Source organism: Hordeum vulgare, chromosome 6H (assembly GCF_904849725.1).
Source record: "Hordeum vulgare subsp. vulgare chromosome 6H, MorexV3_pseudomolecules_assembly, whole genome shotgun sequence".
NCBI lineage: Eukaryota > Viridiplantae > Streptophyta > Magnoliopsida > Poales > Poaceae > Hordeum > Hordeum vulgare.
Genome location: NC_058523.1, coordinates 453663909 through 453686662, shown reverse-complemented (window position 1 = coordinate 453686662; position 22754 = coordinate 453663909).

Genomic DNA, 22754 nt, shown 5'->3' with positions numbered 1-22754 from the left:
AAAAACCCTCATCCATCCGTCGCACGTAGTAAAAATAATCGCTACATCCCACCGCACGACAGGACGACTCCACGTTTCCCACCCTTTGTCGCTAGAAAAAAAAACTTCCACCACACAAACACACGTACCACCCCCTCGTTCTTCCTCGTTCCCGATCTCATCTCTCTCCTGCCAAAAATCATCGCCACTAGAGAGAGGGAGGAGCACAACCAAGGCATCGAGGAGGAGAGGGTTGCCTTGCTCGCTTGATAATGCCCACCGTCACCCCACTGATGTCGCCGTCGAAGGAGGAGGCCAAGGCGGAGGAGGCCGCGGCCTCCGAGGCCGTGCTTACCTTGCACGTCGATAACTTCGATGACGCCATCGCCAAGCACCCCTTCATCCTCGTCGAGTTCTACTCCCCATGGTGAGCCCTCACCTCTGCTATCCGTGCGCGTGTGGAGTGTTCGTGCGGGTCCGACGGGTTTAGATCGTGGTCGGTTTTGAGGGGTCTCAGATTTGTGAATTACGGACCACGGGGGATCTGGCTTTGGTGATTTGTTCATCTGGATCGCTGATTCCTCTATGGTTTGGGTTTGATTTGAAGTTCCTCGAGGATTTAAAGGTTCTTGGGTTGGGAGGCATGGCCCCAGAGCAATGGCAACCAAACATCAGAGGTCCAATTAGTTACGAGACAGACTCATGGGGCTTTTCCTGCAGCATTCTTGAGATGTTCAGTGGCGTTCAGCCTTGGCGTGGCAAATCACAAGATGAGATTTATCAGTTGGTTGTCCTGAAGAAAGAGAAACCAATCTTCCCGTACAATTTACCTGTAGAGGTTGAGATTGTCCTTTCTGGCTGCTTTGAGTATGACTTCCGGGACCGCCACTTGATGTCAAATATCTTACAAGCATTTGAAAGGTAATATGCTAAAACTCTCTTTCTGCTTCTGCCTTATCAACTTGCCGTATTTGGTTAACATTATTGAAATTTGTCACATGAAAGCACGTATTTGGTTAATATCATACTTCATGGGAATGGGAAGCCGTTCCCGTGGTATGTGGCGAGGGACGACAACCTCAAGGCCGCGCTGTGGCGGGAGAAGAAGGCACGGAGATGACGCCTGCGAAACGGCTGCTGGACCCGCCGAGATGGAGCAGTTGCGGCGAGCGGGGTGGGGGACGGGTGGGTGCTGGCCAAGAAGTCCGGGTGAAGTATGATATGGTGGAGTCCATGCACGGTGTGTGGTCCGGCGGCCAGGATGTTGTCACCGTCCGGTTCCTCGAGCCGCTCCGAGATGGACAGAGCATATGCACAAGAAACATTACCAGTCTTCTTCCCCATGTTCTTCTTCTCTCTTCCTGCGGACTATTTGCCTCCACGCGGGATCAATGGCTCGCATTTGCCTTCTTCTAACCGACCCTTCGTTTCTTTTCTTACACCAGCAATCCACTCTCTGCTCAGCCAACACTGGCTGCAACATCCTATTTGTGATGCCGTAGCCCCAAAGGTGACCTTCTCTCTCTTCAAAATCTGATTCTTTGTGTTTTAAGTTTGTGTATGCTTGCGATTGTTTGCTCTCTTGTGCACTGGTAGAACTGATAGAAAGGTTCAGAGGGGATAGAAAGCGCTAAGGAAAGACAATTAGGCTATAGGTTATGGCCTGTTAAAATTGAACGCTCCTCTACCGTTTACCAAAATATGTATGGGGTTCTTTATTTTAAGTGGTTATAGGAACAAGAGCTTACTTAGAGACAATTTATTTTAATTCATGCTTTTGTCAACTGAACTTAACAAATTTTATTTGCCTATTTCTGAATTTATATTTCAGTAATATTATGGCTTCAGTTTGTCTTGCGCATGTATGGGTCTCACTGGTTGTTATTTTCAAAAGCCTGTCTAATGAATCTTTACTACCGAGCTTTTTATTTGTGTCATGATTATAGTATACACCTGACCTTCACATTCATCTTTTCATGCTTATGTAATGCTCAGCGGTTTCGATCTTTCCGGCAGGTTCCTGTTGGAGACATTGTTTGAGAAGCTACCTCTCTAAACCGCTACTTTGCGCATGAACTTGAGCAAGGGGGATATATATCGGTAGTTAAGTTTTGCCACACAAGAGAGGAGCTGGGCGCTGCATTTGGCTGGAAATTGCTGTCAATTCCCATATGCAAAGATGGAGCAACCTCGATGAATAGTGCAATAGCCCGAGCAATCAAGTTCATGGGAAATCGGCGGCACAAGGTGCTTGTCGATTACAACTATGAGCAGCTGAAGCAAGGGCAAAGAAAAAATGTAAGCCTCAGACTTGGTACCCAAAAAAAGAACGAGATTAAAGAGCAAAAGGTGGGTCATAGCAGAGATAAGTAAGGAATGATCACAGAAAAAGGTGCATTATTTACTTCAATTAATCTGTTGGTAGTAAAAGAAAACCGTTTCTTCGTGCATAAATGTATATTGTTCATTATTCGGGTGAAATGAGTGAAACTGTTGTCTTTTACCGGTTTCCAGGGAGGATAATTTCTCTGTGCATGATTCATTATTCGGGCGAGCCCAAGTGTACGCATCACCATCCTGGTGGGTGAGAAGCAAGCGTACAACATCAGGAGGAAAAGTCACTCAGGACAAGCATCATTATGCAAATTGTTCATCAATACTGTTTTGCAAGTCATTGGATCATATTCTGTCACCTCTGCTTACTATCACTCTTAAGGCAAGAGGACCTTTTCTAAATGTATTCCAGTATTGTTGAGCCTCTTTTATTTTTTTACTTTTATCCGCGCTTGCTGTTTCATATGGTTTTATCAATAATAAAGCTTTTCGAGTTACAATTATAGTGGTTTACTTGGAATAAGTATGGTTTATGACCTGATCTTGTCACTAATATTGTTAATTAATTTTACATGTTTTAATCATTCTGGAGTGTAATGCCATGAATGTCTTGTGTGATTTTAGTCTTTTCAGTGTGCAAATGGTTAGAGCATTTGACTTATATATATACATGACATATATAAAAATAATCATGAAGGATATAGGTCATACTCAGAAAATGCCGAGAAATATGAGTTTGTCAGAGCAACTATTTAGTTGGAAGAAAATATAGATTGAAGATGGACATATCAGATGTGCGTGCTTGATAGGTTGCTTATTAGTTATGCAGATGCAGTGTTGCTTACATGCTTCTTCCTTGTTGTCACGCTATGTTGGTAGACTTTAGAGAGAAATTTGACTTTGAACAAGACTACCGGTGAAGCACCAGGGCACTACAGTTCGAGATAATTTGATTTAATTCTAATATGTCAAGCTTCCGAAAGTTCACTATGTATTATATATTAACTAGAGCCTTTATATTTTGTAGAAGCATGTTATGTTCAGCAATTTATTTGTAAAACTGAAGTCAGACAGAAGTGATTTGGTAGTTAGGAGAAATTAGCGATAAGAAATCAAGTATTGCAACATCTTTCAATTATATTATGCTTTGATAACTTGCAAAAAATATATTATGCTTTGATAAATAAATTTCTAGCAATTTGGTTTCTACTAGAGCAAGTATGGTTTCGGCAAGGGAATTGTGGAGCACCCAAGCAAGTTATGATTTGTACTGGATCTGACTAATTAAATGTTGTCAGTTATTTACACTCTATTCATGGAATGAGAATTTGTTTATACTGATGTTCATAATATAATGTAAGAATATTGGCCCTCAAGTGTCGATGTTTTTTCAATTTTTGTTTATTCCTGTGGCCTTGCAATATTCTTGTGATAAATGTGTGGAGTTGTTGTGTGGAGATGTCAATTCTTCATATGACAGTGTACAGATCATGCTGGCCTAGAACAACTCCTGATGGAAAGTTCTTATTCTTCCTTACCTATATTGGCCTAGAACAACTCTTGATAGGCAGGTGAATTTCTTATCGTGAAAGCTTTGTTCTATTTAGTAGCATATGGTGTTCAAAACAAATGTAAACTTGACAAGGTACAATTTTTATTTCTTCTTTTGGATGAGCTGCACACAAGTATGTCTACCTTCTGCATGTTCCACGAAATGTTCCCACTCCATTGTAACCCTGAGAATTATAAGGTTATTGATGATCTAAATTAGTTTGCTTAAATCTGCTTGTATGTTTAGGCTCTTTTGATTGCCTAATAATGCACCTGGAACTCAGCTTAAAAAATAGAATGCATATGAAATTTCTCTCTATCAGCTAGCCATTTGGTTCTTTAATCCATCCATAGTTATATTTTTAATTCATTTTTATGCTTTAGCTATATTACTGAATTTTCTTATTTCCTGAATACAAGTCTTGTTACTTTTAGGACCTCTGACACATGAGTTTGAGCCATTTAACTGTACTGCTATCAATTTTGTGTCACTATATCCTTTTCTACACTCTTGGTGGCAAAGATGTTTTTTTTTAATTTCCCTTCTGGAGGTTTTTGCACTCTGATCAATATTTTTTCATATTAGAATCACTTTAGCAGTACCATATCGAATACAATATGTAGAAGACGTAGAGTTTTGCATTTTATAGAGACTACAATAATAAATTGGTGAAATTAGTTTGTTCTCTGATGTATATTAGCTTAACTTGCTAAGCCACATAGTCCTATTTTTAGTAGTAGGAGGAGAAATTAGATTAATCTATGCCACCCAATGAGTTGAGGTAGGTTCTCTGTTGTGCTGGAGCAAGCTAAACCAAAGCGAGCAGCCACTCAAGGGAAGGAGCAGTGCTCCTATTCCCTCATGGTTGAGGTAGATTCAGGTTAAACTATATGTGTTGATTCCCATCGCTTGCGCATGTGCAGGTCTTTGTGCCTGATCAAGTTGTTCTTTGTGAAGTATTATCTTTGGTGCACCATCTTGTCATCTGCTACCACGTACAAATGATTCATGCCACCCCGGTCAGTTATTAGGACCTCACCCCTTCATATCTGATTGGTTGATTTTGTTGCTGATTTTGTGGCTTCCAAAGTTTGAGATTCTAGGATGGGAAAAAGATATAGTGACTGAAGTTAACCGCTCAGTCCAGTCTGGTGCTACATTTTGATTTGATTATGGTTTGGTCAAGTCAAATTCGAGACTGAGCATGAACCTATTAGATTTGGTTTCCTTTTCTAAAATGAGATGTTATCTATGCCATATTTGCTGGTATTGGCTGAATTTCTACCCCAGCTGTACAAAAAGGATCTGTTGCATGTGCAAATGAACGGACCGTGTTTATTATCTAAGGACAAATGCAAATTCGAATATGCATAAGTGTTTTGAGAACACTACATAGAAAACAATACATGTTTCCTCAAAAAATAATGGATCGATTTTGCACTTGAAGGTTGCGAATCATTATGCAGGGCACTCCATACGTGCTATAGAGGCTACCATTATGATGACTCTAACAGAGTTTTTTTAATTTTGTTGTCCCGTGGCAATGCATGGGCATTCAACTAGTAGTAGTAGATGCAGAAAGTATCGGTCTACTTGTTTCGGACGTGATGCCTATAGAAATAATCATTGCATAGATATTGTCACGACTCTGCACAGTTCTATCAATTGCTCGACAGTAATTTGTTCACCCTCCGTCTACTTGCTTTCATGAGAGAAGCCACTAGTAAACACTACGGCCCCCGGGTGTATTCACATCCATCATTTTAATTCCGCTTTTACTTTGCTTTGTTACTTTGTTGCTTTCATTTCTCACTTGGCAAACAATCTATAAGGGATTGAGAACCCCTTCATAGCGTTGGGTGCAAGTTTTTGTGTTTGTGCAGGATCTTGAGATACTCCTCCGCGGATTGATACCTTGGTTCTCAAACTGAGGGAAATACTTACCTCCGTTGTGCTACATCATCCTCTCCGCTTCGAGGGAACACCAACGCAGAAGGATTCCTGGTGTCGTCAACGTGCCCATTTCTGGTGCCACGGGAAGGTCTTTTGTGCAGTAGCATAACGGACATCAGAAGCATTTCTGGCGTCGTTGCCGGGGATACACAGCAAACATCAGAAGTATTTCTGGCACCGTTGCCGGGGAGGAGAAATCAAGATCTATCCAAGTAGGTCTCACAAACTCTTCTCTTGCATTTACTTTTGTTGCGAGTTGCATCTCATTTTCCTCTCCCTCACTTCACATTTAACTTTCTCCTTTGCCTTTTTCATTCGCCCTTTTCTATCGCTTGCTTTCTATTTGCTTGTGTGCCTTGTGCCCTCAATATGCTTGCATCTTCGCTTGCTGAAAATCTAGTGATATGGATCGTCATCCACTTGCTAGTCTCTTTAAGAGACCCACTCGTGTGGAACAAATTGCTAGTGAGTTGAGGGCAATTGACTATTTCTTTGGAGTTTTGCGTAAGATGCGTGAATATGAAAATTTTGAGGAAGAAATTCATGAAGTGATTCACGAGGGCTCCGTGGATGAAAAGCATGATTGCAATGATTTCACTATAAATCCTATTAGTGACAATCATGCTAAAATTATGCAAAACCCTAAGCTTGGGGATGCTGGTCTTGCTATGACCACTACTTGTTGCAATAATCATGATTGGGGTGATGATCTTTCTTATGATCTTGAAAATTTGTTCAAACCTCATGATGAATATGATATTTGCAACAATACTGAAAGTGGGATTGGAGAAGTCATGACTTTATTTGATGATAATCCCACTATTTTTGAAGAGCGTCAACTTTGCATGCATGTGGATCATGAAAAGAATATCCTATGGGATAATTACATTGTTGAATTCGAATATGATCCCACATGTAATTGCTATGAGAGAGGAAAATATTTTGGTAGAAACTTTCATCTTACCAAATTACCTCTCGTTATGTTGAGATTGCTATTGTCTCTTCCTTCTTCCTTGCATATGGCAACTATTGGTTGTCATGACAATCTGTTTTCCTATAAAATGCCTATGCATAGGAAGTATGTGAGACTTACATGTGATTTTCACATGCTTTAGGATGCTCTCATTGTACTTCAATTCTTGTCTTTTGTGAGAGCACCATTGAATACCTAGCTAAGGGCGTTAAACAAAAGCGCTTGTTGGGAGGCAACCCAACGAATCTATCCTTTTTATTTCTGTTTTGTGTTTTCCACACTTTCATAATTCTGTTATGACTGTGTTTTTTGTGTTTCTTTTTACGTTTGTGCCAAGCAAAACCGTTATGATTAGTCTTGGGGGTGATTGTTTGGTCATGCTGGAAAAGACAGAAACTTTCTGCTCACCAAAAGAATTTTCATTTTTTTTCTGTATGATATTTTGAGTTGATTCTTTTTGCTGCTGATTTCGACGCAAATTCTTCAGACTGTCGTAATTTTTCAGGATTTTTGAAGTACCAGAGGTATACGAAACATACAGATTGCTACAGACTGGTCTGCTGTTAACAGATTCTGTTTTTGTTGTGTTGGTTGCTTATTTTGATGAAACTATGGATAGTATCGGGGGGGGGGGGTTAGCCATGGAAGATTGAAAGTACAGTAACCCAACATCAGCACAAGTAGAATTTAAGTTTGCTACAGTACCTAAGGAAGTGGTGGTTTGCTTTCTTGTACTAATGTTATCACGAGTTTCTGTTTAAGTTTCGTGTTGTGAAGTTTTCAAGTTTTGGGTGAAGTTCTTATGGACAAAAAGATAAAGAGTGACAAGAGCTCAAGCTTGGGGATTCCCAAGGCACCCCAAGAGATTCAAGGATGCCGTAAAAGCCTAAGCTTGGGGATGCCCCGGGAAGGCATCCCCTCTCTCGTCTTCAATCCATCGGTAACGTTACTTGGGGCTATATTTTTATTCACCACATGTTATGTGTTTTTGCTTGGAGCATCTTGTATCGTAGGAGTCTTTTATTTTGTTGTGTCACAATCATACTTGCTGCACACCTAGAGAGAGAGACATGCACACACCGTGATTTTGGCGAGCTTCACTTATATCTTTTGGTAGACAATTCAGCTCACATGTGCTTCACTTATATCTTTTGAGCTAGATACTTTTGCTCTATGTGCTTCACTTATATCTTTTAGAGCGCAGCGGTGCGTGGCTTGGTAGTTGATCTATGCTTTGAAAGTAGTCTCAAAAGGGGTAGTTATCCAAAGGGATACGAAAACTTCCACCTTCATGTGCATTGAATAGTTAGAGAAGTTTGATTCATCTCAATTAGTTTTGAGTTGTGGTTATGGTAATATTGAAGTCATGCTAGTAAGGTGTTGTGGATCTAGAAATACTTGTGTTGAAGTTAGTGATCCCCGTAGCATGCACGTATGGTGAACCGCTATGTGATGAAATCTAAGCATGATTAGTATATTGATTGTCATCCTTTGCGTGGCGGTCGGGATCGCGCGATGGTTTATACCTACCAACCCTTCCCCTAGGAGTATGCGTTGAATGCCTTGTTTCGATTACTAATAAAACTTTTGCAACAAGTATATGAGTTCTTCATGACTAATGTTGAGCCCATGGTTTAGATGCACTTTCACCTTCCACCATCACTATCTTCTTAGTGCCGCGCAACTTTTGCCGGTGCAGAAAACCCACCATTAGCCTCCCTCAAAACAGCCACCATACTTATCTACTATGGCTTTTGCAAAGTCATTCCGAGATATATTTCCATGCAACTACCACCATGACATGTGCCATCATGTCTACATTGCCTTTTCACGATCGTAAGATAGCTAGCATGATGTTTCCATTGATGTCTATGCCATGCTAGATCATTGCCACGGTACACTACCGAAGGCATTCCATATAGAGTCATATTTGCTCTAAGTTTTGAGTTGAAAGTGTGATGATCATCATTATTGGAGCATTGTCCCATGTCAGGAAATAAAAGAGGCCAAAGAAGCCCATAAAAAAGAGGACAAAGAGCCCACCAAAATAATAAGAAAATGAGAGAAAAAGAGAGAAGGGACAATGCTACCACTTTTTCTACACTTGTGCATATTGAGCACCATGATCTTCATGATTGAGAGTCTCTCGTTTTGTCACCACCATATACCTAGTGGGAAATTTTCATTATATAACTTGGCTTGTATATTCCAATGATAGGCTTCCTCAAATTTGCCTTAGGTCTTCGTGAGCAAGCAAGTTGGATGCACACCCACCAGCTTTCTTTAAGAGCTTTCACATACTTGTAGCTCTAGTGCATCATTTGTATGGCAATCCCTACTCATTCACATTGATATCTATTGATGAGCATCTCCACAGCTCATCAATATGCCTAGTTAATGTGACTATCTTCTCCTTTTTGTCTTGCAGCCTCCACCACATTCCACACCATCTATAGTGCTATAACCATGGCTCACGCTCATGTATTGCGTGAGAGTTGAAAATGTTTGAGAAAGTAAAGGTGTGAAACAATTACTTGGCCAATATCGGGGTTGTGCATGATTTAAATTCGTTGTGCAATGATGATAGAGCATAGCCAGACTATATGCTTTTGTAGGGATAACTTTCTTTTGGCCTTGTTATTTTGAAAGTTCATGATTACTTTGCTAGTTTGCTTGAATTATTATTGTTTCCACGTCAATAGCAAACTATTGTTTTGAATCTAATGGATCTGAACATTCGCGTCACATAAGAGGAATTACAAAGGACACCTATGCTAGGTAGCATGAAAGCATCAAAAATTCATTCTTATCACTTCCCTACTCGAGGACGAGCAGGAGTTAAGCTTGGGGATGCTTGATACGTCACAAACATATCTATAATTTTTGATGATTTCACGCTGTTATCTTGCCTTCTTTGTATGTTTATGTACCTTTTTATATATTTTTGGGACTAACTTATTAATTCAGTGCCAAGTGCCAGTTCCTGTTTTTCCGTGTTTTTGACTCTTTTCAGATCTGATTTTGGAACGGAGTTCAAACGGAAGAAAAACCACGAAATGATTTTTTCCCGAATGGAAGAAGTCCAGGGGGCTTTTGGGCCAAGCCAGGTGGGCTTCACGGAGCCCACAAGCCCCCACTCCGCCACCAGGGGGAGGCGGCGGTGGGCAGGCTTGTGGCCTCCCTGGCCGCCCCCTGACCTAGGTCTTTGGCCTATAAATTCCCAAATATTCCGCAAAAAATTAGGGGAGCCTCAAAAATACTTTTCCGCCGCCACAAGCTTCCGTTTCCGCGAGATCTCATCTGGAGACCCTTCCCGGCACCCTGCCGGAGGGGACTTTGGAGTTGGAGGGCTTCTTCATCATCATCATCGCCCCTCCAATGACTCGTGAGTAGGTCACTTCAGACCTACGGGTCCGTAGTTAGTAGCTAGATGGCTTCTTCTCTCTCTTGGATCTTCAATACAAAGTTCTCCATGATCTTCATGGAGATCTATCCGATGTAATCTTCTTTGGCGGTGTGTTTGTCGAGATCCGATGAATTGTGGGCTTGTGATCAGATTATCTATGATATATATTTGAGCCTTTGCTGATCTCTTATATGCATGATTTGATATCCTTGTAAGTCTCTCCGAGTCTTGGGTTTTGTTTGGCCAACTAGATCTATGATTCTTGCAACGGGAGAAGTGCTTGGTTTTGGGTTCTTCCATGTGGTGACCTTTCCCAGTGACAGTAGGGGTAACAAGGCACACATCAAGTAGTTGCCATCAAGGGTAAAAAGATGGGGTTTTTTATCATTGGTTTGAGATTATCCCTCTACATCATGTCATCTTGCTTAAGGCGTTACTCTGTTCTTATGGACTTAATACACTAGATGCATGCAGGATAGCGGTCGACGTGTGGAGTAATAGTAGTAGATGCAGAAAGTATCAGTCTACTTGTTTCGGACGTGATGCCTATAAAATAATCATTGCATAGATATCATCACGACTCTGCACAATTCTATCAATTACTCGACAGTAATTTGTTCACCCTCCGTCTACATGCTTTCATGAGAGAAGCCACTAGTAGACACTACGGCCCCCGGGTCTATTCACATCCATCGTTTACAACTCCGCTTTTACTTTGCTTTGTTACTTTATTGCTTTCAGTTCTCACTTGGCAAACAATCTATAAGGGATTGACAACCCCTTCATAGCGTTGGGTGCAAGTTTTTGTGTATGTGCAGGATCTTGAGATACTCCTCCGCCGGATTGATACCTTGGTTCTCAAACTAAGGGAAATACTTACCTCCGCTGTGCTACATCATCCTCTCCGCTTCGAGGGAACACCAACGCAGAAGGATTCCTGGTGTCGTCAACGTGTCCATTTCTGGCGCCACAGGAAGGTCTTTTGTGCAGTAGCATAACGAACATCATTGCCTAAATTAGATACTTTAATTTTGCTTATGAATGAAGGACCTAGCATGGATAAGGAGGATGGCCATTGGAAAGGGATCAAGCATGGAGGGGAAGGTGCACAGGCGGGAAAAACAAGGGAGCTTCGAGTGGTGATTTTTGGACTTTGAAGCCACCATAAGAAAAGCATAAAGGCTTGGACGAAATATACAAGATGTCACTTCATAAATTTCATCCATAGGCTATTATAGGTGCTGCTTCACCTTATTTTTGGGCTAGGCCCATGTAATTTCGAAATACTACCATATAGGCTATTTTTAGAGTCCGTATGTGTGGGGAAATCGAGTTTAGAATCATTTTCGGACCCACCTCCAAGGGTCACGAAAATCCCTCTCTATTGCCTCACATATACAACCCTTAGGGCACCTTTTAGACTTGGGTTTTGTTTCGATTACAAGTTCGCCATAGCTGCAACTTTGCGTACTTTGTTTGTATTCTACGACCAGACCAAGACGTCACAGAACCCCACTTTCATCAATAAAGCTTTCCTCTTATATTCGTAATATACAAATTGCAATTTTAGTTTCTTGCTTGTTCTTCATTTGTGTGTAGGAAAAAAACCTCGTGGTCAGGTTGATCGTGCTCCGGCGTGGTCAATAACCTCTCAGAGTTGATTTTTAGCGATTGCTAAGGCGTCACGTCTTTGCAAGTTCGTATCGGATCGTCAAAGTGTACTCCACCAAAAACGATAGCCACCATCTCATCAAAAGACAGGGACAACTTTGCATGTATCAAGTGGTATCATATTTCCAGGTTGCTCGATAAGATTTTACTAGTTTTCGTAGTTTAGATTGCACTTGTTCTTCAGACCTATAGTCCACGCCAGAAAAAGCCAAAAAAATATTAGGGTTAGTTCATCCTATACGAACCAATCAAAGCCTTTTGCAATTTTCTGTTTGGTATTTTTATTTGTTGAACTTGTACATCATCGTGTCGAGTTGCTGGTCTTAGAGTCTAGTTCTTTAGAGTTTAGAGTTCTATTCACAAGTTGTCATGCCGCCGCCGCCCCATCTTTGATCTTGCTGCTACCCACCACTATCATCACCGCTACCATATAGCATCACCCATTATTATCGTCATCATTACCATCTATCCCACCACATATCCGCCACCAATCCGAGTCCTTTACATATTAGGTGTCCTTTCGAGATTCCTTTGTTTTCGGTTTCGCATTTCCTTGCCTGAGTAGGTTTCGGAAAAAGGGTCTTGCACAGTTTTCAGAGCAGTCTTTAGGCCAAAATTTCAAAGGCTGAAAATATTTTTTCCCTATCCTGTTTTAGGTTGTTCAGAGTGTTTTGAGACACTCGCCATCATAGCAATTTTTTGTCGCAATTTTTGGTCGTCGCGGCCCCGAATCACTCCCGAAAAAATATTAAAACATAATCGTGCCTATCCTGTTTTTAGTCCCTTGAAAGAGTTTTGAGACACTAGCCATTATAGCGATTTTCTGAAAAAAGAAAAGAAAGGAAAATCAGAGTGACTCTTCCCTTGATTACGTATAGCGTCGTGATTTTGCTGGTGTTCTAGGCTCGCGTCTCTAGTACGGTCTAGCCTAGGACCAGCACGGTATCGTCGTTGAGCGTCCTTTCAACTATCCATTTTGTGAACTGATTATTGCTGACCCTTTTTGCTACCATATTATAAGCCTTCCCAGCTCCACATTGATAACCCACAAGTATAGGGGATCGCAACAGTTTTCGAAGGTAGAGTATTCAGTAGCAACAATAACCAGTAGCAGCAAAGTAACAGTAGTAGCAACAGAGTAACAGTAGCAGGAGTAACAGCAGTAGTAGCAAAGTAATGTAGCAAGGACCAGTAGTAAAAGACTCGTAGGCATTGGATCGGTGATGGATGATTATGCCGGATGTGATTCATCATGCAACAGTTATAACACGGAGAGATAAGTAACTAGCTCTAGTTCGTCAATCTAATGTAGGCATGTATTCCGTATGTAGTCATACGTGCTTACGGAAAAGAACTTGTATGACATCTATTGTCCATCCCTCCCGTGGCAGCGGGGTCCTAATGGAAACTACGAGATATTAAGGTTCTCCTTTTAATAAAGAACCGGACCAACGCATTAACACTTGGTGAATACATGAACTCCTCATACTATGGTCATCTCCGGGAGTGGTTCCGGCTATTGTCACTCCGGGGTTGTCGGGACATAACACATAGTAGGTGACTACAACTTGCAAGATAGGATCAAGAACACACATATATTGGTGACAACATAATAGGTTCAGATCTGAAATCATGGCACTCGGGCCCTAGTGACAAGCATTAAGCATCGCAAAGTAGTAGCAACATCAATCTCAGAACATAGTGGATACTAGGGATCAATCCCCGTCAAAACTAACTCGATTGCATGATAGATATCATCCAACCCATCACCGTCCAGCAAGCCTATGATGAGATTACTCACGAACGGTGAAGAGCATCATGGAGTTGGCGATGAAGTAAGGTTGATGATGAGGATGGCGACGATTTCCCCTCTCCGGAGCCCAGAACGCACTCTAGATATGCCCTCCAGATGAAGAACAGGAGGTGGCGGCGCCTCCGTATCGTAAAACGCAATGAACACTTCTCCTTGATTTTTTTCCGGGCGAGACGGACTAAATAGAGCTGGATTTCGAGGTGGTGGAGCTTTGTGGGCCCCACAAGCCTACGAGGCGCGGCTAGGGGGGCCCGCGCCTGGTGGGCTTGTGGGCTCACGGCTCCACTTCCTCTGCTGATTCTTGCGCCAATATTTTTCATAAATTTCAGAAAAATTCCCCGTAAATTTTCAGGTCATTCCGAGAACTTTTATTTCTGCGCAAAAACAACACCATGGCAATTCTGCTGAAAACAGCGTGAGCCCGGGTTAGTTCCATTCAAATCATGCAAATTAGAGTCCAAAACAAGGGCAAAAGAGTTCGGAAAAGTAGACACGACGGAGACGTATCACACATCCATCTACATCATGTGTTTGACACCACCTGGCAATCGCTCTATCCAAGCTTTGAAAGTTTTGGCTACGCCGGTTGCCGATCACCACCTGCTGGTGGGTAAGAAGTGGTAAGAATTTGAGATTTTCTTGGCGGATTTGTGACACCACCACCACCACCACCACTTCCTAGTAGTCTGTAGGTTCATATTCTTCTGTTTTTCCTATTGTTGCTAACCATGCCAGGATCACAAGGCGACAAGATCGACTGGGAGATCCTGACCAATTGGGAGCTCCATGATAAATTTCAACAAATGATGGCTAACCAGGTACAAGACTTTGTGACCAGCTTTGGAGAGGCCATGGAGAAGACAGACGGTTTGGAGAAGACATTTGACACCAAGATGGACGCCAAGTTCAATGAGATGCTTGCCCATCTACCACCACCAGCTCCAGCTTTTGTCCCTGTCCAACAACAACAACAACAACAACAACGGCAACAACAACGAGGCCCGAATTTTGTGGGATGAGCGCGACGTGTGCCTTTTGGCCAAGCACAAAATTTTGGTGTTGTTTCTCCTCCTGCTGCTGCTACTACTACTGAGATTTCTGTGGCTGAGCAGAATGAGGATTATGATGGTGATAACGATGATGAGGGAGAGGTTGCTCCAAATCCGCACTAGGGACAACAACCACAAACACGCATCGGGTTGTCCACATGGTTACAATTGCAATGGTAGGGCTGCACCAGCCCCTCAGGTACGGGATCATGACCATCTCCGTAAACTTAAATTGAATATTCCTACATTTGATGGTCGGTATATTCCTGATATATATCTTACTTGGGAGTTAGAAACAGAGCAACGTTTTACATGCTTACAATTTCCTGAGGATAGACATGTTGGTGCTGTTGTTTGTTCATTCACTAGTTTTGCTTGTGTTTGGTGGTATGAACATTGCCGAATACATCATCCTAATATTCCAACTACTTGGGTTGCTTTGAAAACTGTTATGCGTACTCGTTGGGTTCCCCCATATTATCAACGTGAATTACTTCAAAAACTGCAACATTGAAGACAAGGAAAAAATTATGTAGAAGAATATTATCAGGAATTACAAACTGGCATGACTAGATGTGGTATTTTTGAGGACGATGAAGCTATGCTTGCACATTTTTTGGGTGGATTAAATAGAGATATTCACACTATTTTAGAGTATAAGGAGTACAACACTATCACTCATTTATTCCATCTTGCTTGCAAAGCTGAACGTGAAGTGCAGGATCGACAGGCATTGGCCAAAACTAATTTTTTGTGCAGGTCGCACTTCATCATGGACGCCATGAACCTCATCTGTTTCCACACGTCCTCCTGCGGCACCACCTATTTCAGCCACTAACTCCGGCCGAGATGGCAGGAAACAGACACCTGTCCCACCTTCCACCAAGACCACACCTTCCGCGCCTGCATAGAGCGCGTCTTCATCTGTTGCATCCACACGGCGAACACATGAGGTTATATATCATCGTTGCCAAGGTGGAGGTCACTATGCGAGATACTGTCCATCCAAGTGTGTGATGATTGTTACTGAGGATGGTGTATATGACTCCCCTAGTGATTATGATGAGGAGACTTTGGCTCTTCTTGCCAGTGACGAACACGGTGTCGACGATACTGAACAGGAAACACAATATATAGCCGCTGACTACGCCGACAGGTATGAAAGTTTAGTTCATCAACGTGTTTTGAGTGTGTAGGTAACACAGGTTGAGCAAAATCAACGGCACAATTTGTTCCATACAAAGGGAGTTGTGAAGGAACGTTTTGTTCACGTCATCATCGATGAATGGAGTTGCAACAACTTGGCTAGCATGGAGAGGGTGGAGAAGCTGCCTCACCAGACCACATACTCATCCTTATTACATTCAATGGTTCAATAATAGTGACAAGGTTAAGGTAACACATATTGTTCGTGTCCATTTTAGCATTGCTACATATTATGATTATGTTGATTGTGATGTGGTACCCATGCAAGCATGCTCTATTTTACTTGGTAGACCATGGCAATTTGATAAAAAAAATTGTACAGCATGGTAGGACAAATCAATATGCTCTTGTTCATAATGATCACAATATAACCTTGCTTCCTATGTCTCCTGAACATATTATGAAAGATGACGTTGCTAGAGATAGTAAAGCAAAACATGAGCTAAATAAGAGTGAACATCAGATTGTGGCAAAGGAATTTGAGCAACACAATAAGCCTAATAAACCATCATCTAGCGTTGCATCTGAAATAAAATTAAAGAGTGGATGTTTACTTGCTATTAAATCTGATATTATTGATTTAGATTTTACAACATATGTTTGCTATGCTTTTGTGTGCAAAGAGGTATTATTTTCTTTCGAGGATGTGCCTCCCTCTTTGCCTCATGCTGTCACTACCATTTTGCAGGAGTTCGTTGACGTCTTTCCACAAGACATGCCACCAGGATTACCATCTATTAAAGGGATTGAGCATCAGATTGACTTAATTTCCGGTGCATTGCTACCCAACCGTGCTCCAAACCGTACGGATCCAAAGGATACAAAGGAGATTATGCGTCAAGTACAGGAGCTACTCGACAAAGGTTATATACGCGAATCCCTTAGTCCTTGTGTTGTTCCTATTATTCTAGTGCCAAAATAGGATGGTACATCGTGAATGTGTGTTGATTGTAGAGGCATCAATAGTATTACTATTCGCTATCATCATCCTATTCCTAGGTTAGATGATATGCTTGATGAATTAAGTGGCTCTACCATTTTCTCCAAAGTTGATTTGCGTAGTGGATACCATCAAATTCATATGAAATTGGGAGATGAATGGAAAACAACATTTAAAACTAAGTTTGGATTATATGAGTGGTTAGTCGTGCCTTTTGGGTTAACTAGTGCACCTAGCACTTTCATTAGACTAATGAACGAGGTTTTACGTGCTTTCATTGGAAGATTTGTGGTAGTCTAATTTGATGATATACTGATTTATAGTAGATCTTTGGAGGAATATTTGGAACATTTGCGTGCTATTTTCTGGCTCTACGTGATGCAAGTTTGTTTGATAACCTTGAGAAGTGCACCTTTTACATCGGCCGAGTATCTTTTCTTGGATATGTTGTTACTCCACAGGGAATTGAAGTTGATAAAGCCAAGATTAAAGCTATTGAGAGTTGGTCGCAGCCCAAATCGGTACCATTGATGCACCTCTCATTGAGCTTACAAAGAAGGATGTCCCTTTTGCTTGGGGTACCACAGAGGAACAAGCCTTCACGGTATTGAAAGATATGTTAACACATGCTCCTTCACTCCAACTTCCTAATTTTAATAAGACTTTCAAGCTTGAATGTGATGCTGGTGGAATTAGATTAGGAGATGTGTTATTACAAGATGGTAAACCTGTTGCATACTTTTCTAAAAAATTGAATGGGCCTAGTCTAAATTATTGTACTTATGATAAGGAATTATATGCTCTTGTGCGGACTTTGGAAACATGGCAACATTATTTATGGCCCAAAGAATTTTTATACATTCTGATCATGAATCTTTGAAACATATGAAAACTCAAGAAAAACTGAACCATCGACATGCTAAATGGGTTGAATTCATTGAAGCTTTCCTTTATGTCATTATACACGAGAAGAGTAAAGAAAATGTTATTGCAGATGCATTGTCTCGCCGTAATACTACGCTCTCACAACTTGACTTTAAAATATTTGGTTTGGAGACCATCAAAGATAAATATGTGTATGATGCTGAATTTAAAGATGTGTTGCAGAATTATAAAGAAGGGAGAACATGGAACAAGTTTGTCATTAGTGATGGATTTGTGTTCTGTGCTAACAAGCTACGTATTCCAGCTAGCTCCGTTCGTCTTTTTTTTGTTGCAGGAGGCGCATGGAGGAGGATTAATGGGACACTTTGGCGTTAAGAAGACAGAGTACGTACTTTCTACACATTTCTTTTGGCCAAATATGAGACGGGATGTTGAGCGTTTTGTTGCCTGCTGCACTACATGTCAAAAAGCTAAGCCACGACTCAATCCTCATGGTTTATATATGCCTTTTCCTGTACGTGCTGTTCCTTGGGGGGGGGTATATATATGCACTTTGTTTAAGTTTACCTTGAACAAAGAAGGGGAGGGATAGAATATTCGTTGTCGTGGATAGATTTCAAAAAATGGCACACTTCATACCATGTCATATAACTGATGATGTTGCTAATGTTGCTGATTTGTTTTTCCGTGAAATTATTCGCTTGCATGGTGTGGCAAATACAATTGTTTCAGATCGTGATGTTAAATTTCTTAGCCATTTTTGGAGATGTTAATGGGCTAAGTTGGGGACTAAATTACTTTTTAGTACTACATGTCACCCTAAACTGATGGACAAACTAAAGTAGTTAATAGATCATTGTCTACTATGCTTAGGGCTGCTTTGAAGAATAACTTGAAAAAGTGGGAAGAATGCCTGCCTCATATTGAATTTGCTTATAATCGTTCATTGCATTCTACTACTAAGATGTGTCCTTTTAAAATTGTGTATAGTTTCATAACTTGTGCACCTATTGATTTGTTGCCTATTCCATCTTCAGAGAAGGTTAATTTTGATGCTAAACAACGTGTTGAATTGATATTAAAAATGCATGAGGTAACTTAGGAAAACATTGAGCGTATGAATGCTAAATACAAACTTGCTGGGGATAAGGGTAGAAAACATGTTGTCTTTGCACCTACAGATCTTCTTTGGTTGCGTTTGCATAAGGATAGATTTCTTCATTTGTGCAAGTCCAAGCTAATGCCACATGCTGATGGTCCTTTTGAGGTGCTAGAGAAAATAAATGATAATGCATATAAACTTAAGTTGCCTGCAGACTTCGGGGTTAGTTCCACTTTTAACGTTGCAGATTTGAAGCCTTATTTGGGTGAGGAAGATGAGCTTCCGTCGAGGACGAATTCAATTCAAGAAGGGGAGGATGATGAGTACATCGATACCATTGTTACACCCGCTATACCTACTCGACCAGTTATTAGAGCTCGTGCATGCCAATTGAATTACCATGTACTTCCGTTTCTTGGAAATCCTTCTAATGTTCATGAATATATGATGATGCCTAAATTAGATACTTTTGTTTTGTTTATGAATGAAGGACCTGGCATGGACAAGGAGGATGACCATTGGAACGGGATCAAGCATGAAGGGGAAGGTGGAGACGCGGGAAAGAACAAGGGAGCTTCGAGTGGTGATTTTCGGACTTTGAAGCCACCATAAGGAAAGCATGAAGGCTTGGACGAAATATACACGATGTCACTTTATAAATTTTGTCCATAGGCCATTATAGGTGCAGTGTCACCTTATTTTTGGGTCAGGCTCATGTAATTTTGAAATACTACCACATAACCTATTTTTAGAGTCTGTATATGTGGGGAAACCGAGTTTAGGGTCGTTTTCGGACCCCTCCTCCAAGGATCACGAAAATCCTTCTCCATTCCCTCATATATACAACCCTTAGAGCATCGTTTAGACTTGAGTTTTGTTTAGATTACAAGTTTGTCATAGCTGCAACTTCGCGTCCTTCGTTTGTGTTCTACAACCAGACCAAGATGTCACAGAACCCCACTTTCATCAATAAAGCTTTCCTCTTATATTCGCAATATCTAGATTGCAATTTCAGTTTCTTGTTTGTTCTTCGTTTGCGTGGAGGAAACAGACCCTCGTGTTCTGGTTGATCGTGCTCCGGCATGGTCAATAACCTCTCGGAGTTGGTTTGGCAATTGCTAAGGCGCGACGTCTTCGCACGTTCGTAGTCGGATCGTCAAAGTCTACCCCACCAAAAATGATAGCCACCATCTCATCGAAAGATAGGGACAACTTCGCCTCTATCACACGTGTACTTCAATTTACTGGTGCTTATTAAGTACCTAATCTGAGATACGGGATTAAAACCCTAGGCTAACCCTAGTTGGTCTTACCTGGCAATTACAACTTTTGAGTCGTTACCTTGTTGAAGCCTTTGTTTGGCGTGCAGCATACCCTTCCTGGAGGCATTCTTTTGGAGGACATTACTTGTGGTCATTACATTGTCATGATATTGCTGGTGCCAAAGGTAGTTGCTGCATTTCATCGATTTTTGTTTGGATCGCTTCTTTTTTTTCTTTTCCCACCTAGGCATAGCTTCGACCTTGTATGTGTTTACTCTTTGCTTATGTGCTCTTTTTTGTGTGTGTTGATGTTTGTTGTGTTCATCATAATCATCCAGAGGTTAGGTGTATGCTCACAATGATTATATCTCCTTGATGTTTCATCATGGGTAAATAAAATGTGCTTTTTGTTGAAAGAAAACAAGAAGGTCCTACGTGTTTAATTAACTCAAAATGTTGCTAATGAGATTCATCAAAACAGTAAGCCAGCCAAAGCAAAGAGAAAAGTATGCCTATACATGCCTATAAGTATAAGTAGTATACCAATATTGTGGCAGTAATATTGTAGAAGCGGTGAATTAGAAAATTTTCAAGCTCCCCAAAAGGAAACCAAGCACATTTCACGATAGACGTAAACTAAAAAGGTTAGAGATTTTGTGGGGCTATAATAGAAAACAACATATTGGAAAAGTCAATAACTTCTAGAAAATGGAAGATAGATCATGACGACCATGGGGAAACAAGAAAGTTGATAGTAGGTGCAAATAGTTTTAAGCATTTCTAAAATGTAATATGGTTGTTTTTCATGAATATGAATTAATAAATTGTGAGATTACTAGGAGTCTCTAGTTACTCTATTTTACTTCTAATTTTTCTTAAATTCTACATGGTTTATGTATTTTTAAATTTCGGAAAAACAATTGTCGCCTTTCTAGAAGTCTTTTGATATTGTTTGATTTCCTGGAAATTGTTTTATTTATCACTTTCTTGGTTCTTTTTCTCGATTTTTTCATATAATCTAAAAATTGCACTTTTCTATAATCTCAAAGAACATTATTTATTGAACTTTTGGTGTTCAAAGTTTATAGATGAAAAGCATAAAGCCATGCCTTAAATTAGTAAAGTTACAAAAGATGTTGATGAAAAATCTACAAATCAACACAAATCAACAAGCAATCAATATATTAGAAAAGAGCACATCTTGAAATCATTGAAGCCCTCTCTCCTAATCGAATCACAGGATCAGAAGAAGAAGCTAACTCAAGAAGGAGACGAGTTGCCCAAGGAGACATGCTTTTTCCTGCACCAAGCATCGGGCACTACAATGCCATCATGTTCCAAGGAGACCCCTTGCCTCCTTGCCATGTATAAATGGACATCACATCATCAGGCGATGGAGACTCACCGTAGAGATTGGGAAAGAATCCAAGCACTACCACCTCATCGAACCACGGCTACATCGAGAACAACGTCGTCGTTGTTCATGTATTTTTTCACACAAAGAAAACAAAGCTATCGTCGTTGAAGAATAGGAAGCTACCGAGAAGCAACGTCAAATACCTAGAAAAACAATTGGAACCCACAAGAAGAAGCATCATGAACTCACATCCTCCGCCCCTCTACTGCCATAGGAAGAGGTGAACCATTTCCCATGTTGCGTGGGCTCGTGGAAGAAAATCGACGGCGAGCTGAGACACACATGTCGTTGAGAGCACTGAAAAGAGTTGTCAAGTGAACCAAACTTTCCACCAACAACATTGAAAACTACACTCTTTACCAGACCCACACAATAACGCACCCTTGAACCATGTTGTTCTTGATTCACCGCCTACAAGAAGGATGACATTCCTATATCACTAACACCATCCAGTCTAAATGGATTTAGGGTTTTCAACCGGAAGACAGAGGGGGAATAGGGCACACACAGAGAAGACCAGAACGTAGAACCCAGGAGGAAGACAATGCCCTTAGTGTCGCCTCCATCGAGGCTGACACATGACTAGAGATTCTTTCCAATCACTCGTATGCACCAGTAACACCACATCCGGTACGAGATCCGGCAAGGTGGGAGGTGTAGAAATGGGGAGGAAGTAGAGGCCTTGGGCGGACGAGATGACCCATGACACCATAATTGGTACATGCTCTAGTACCTCACCATATGCACTACCAAGGATATGCTAGCCCCACACGACATGTGAAATGCTTATCGTGGGGGCGGGGCGACATCTCACTAGGACACTGCCTTGGCCCTTCACGCGAGAGCCGAGCGACAGAAGCCCACTCCCACCTTCCTCTATGACCTCGCGGTCTTTCCCGACGGCTATCTATGATAGTGGCTATCGTTTGTGCTAACCCCAACGCGGCTTCGGGACCTGATGGTTTTTCCATTCCTTTCTTCAAAAAAAATTGGCCACAACTTAAGGCCCTCGTTTGTAAGATCATTCAAGGGTTTTTTCTTGGGACGATGGATATCTCCGGCCTTAATTATGCGGTCATCTCCCTCATCCCTAAGGTCAAGGGTGCGGAGCTCATATCCCAATTTAGTCACATTGCCATTATTAATCATATGGCGAAGTTTCCTGCCAAGGGTTTTGCCTCGTGCCTGTCTCTGTTGCGCATCGCACGCTCA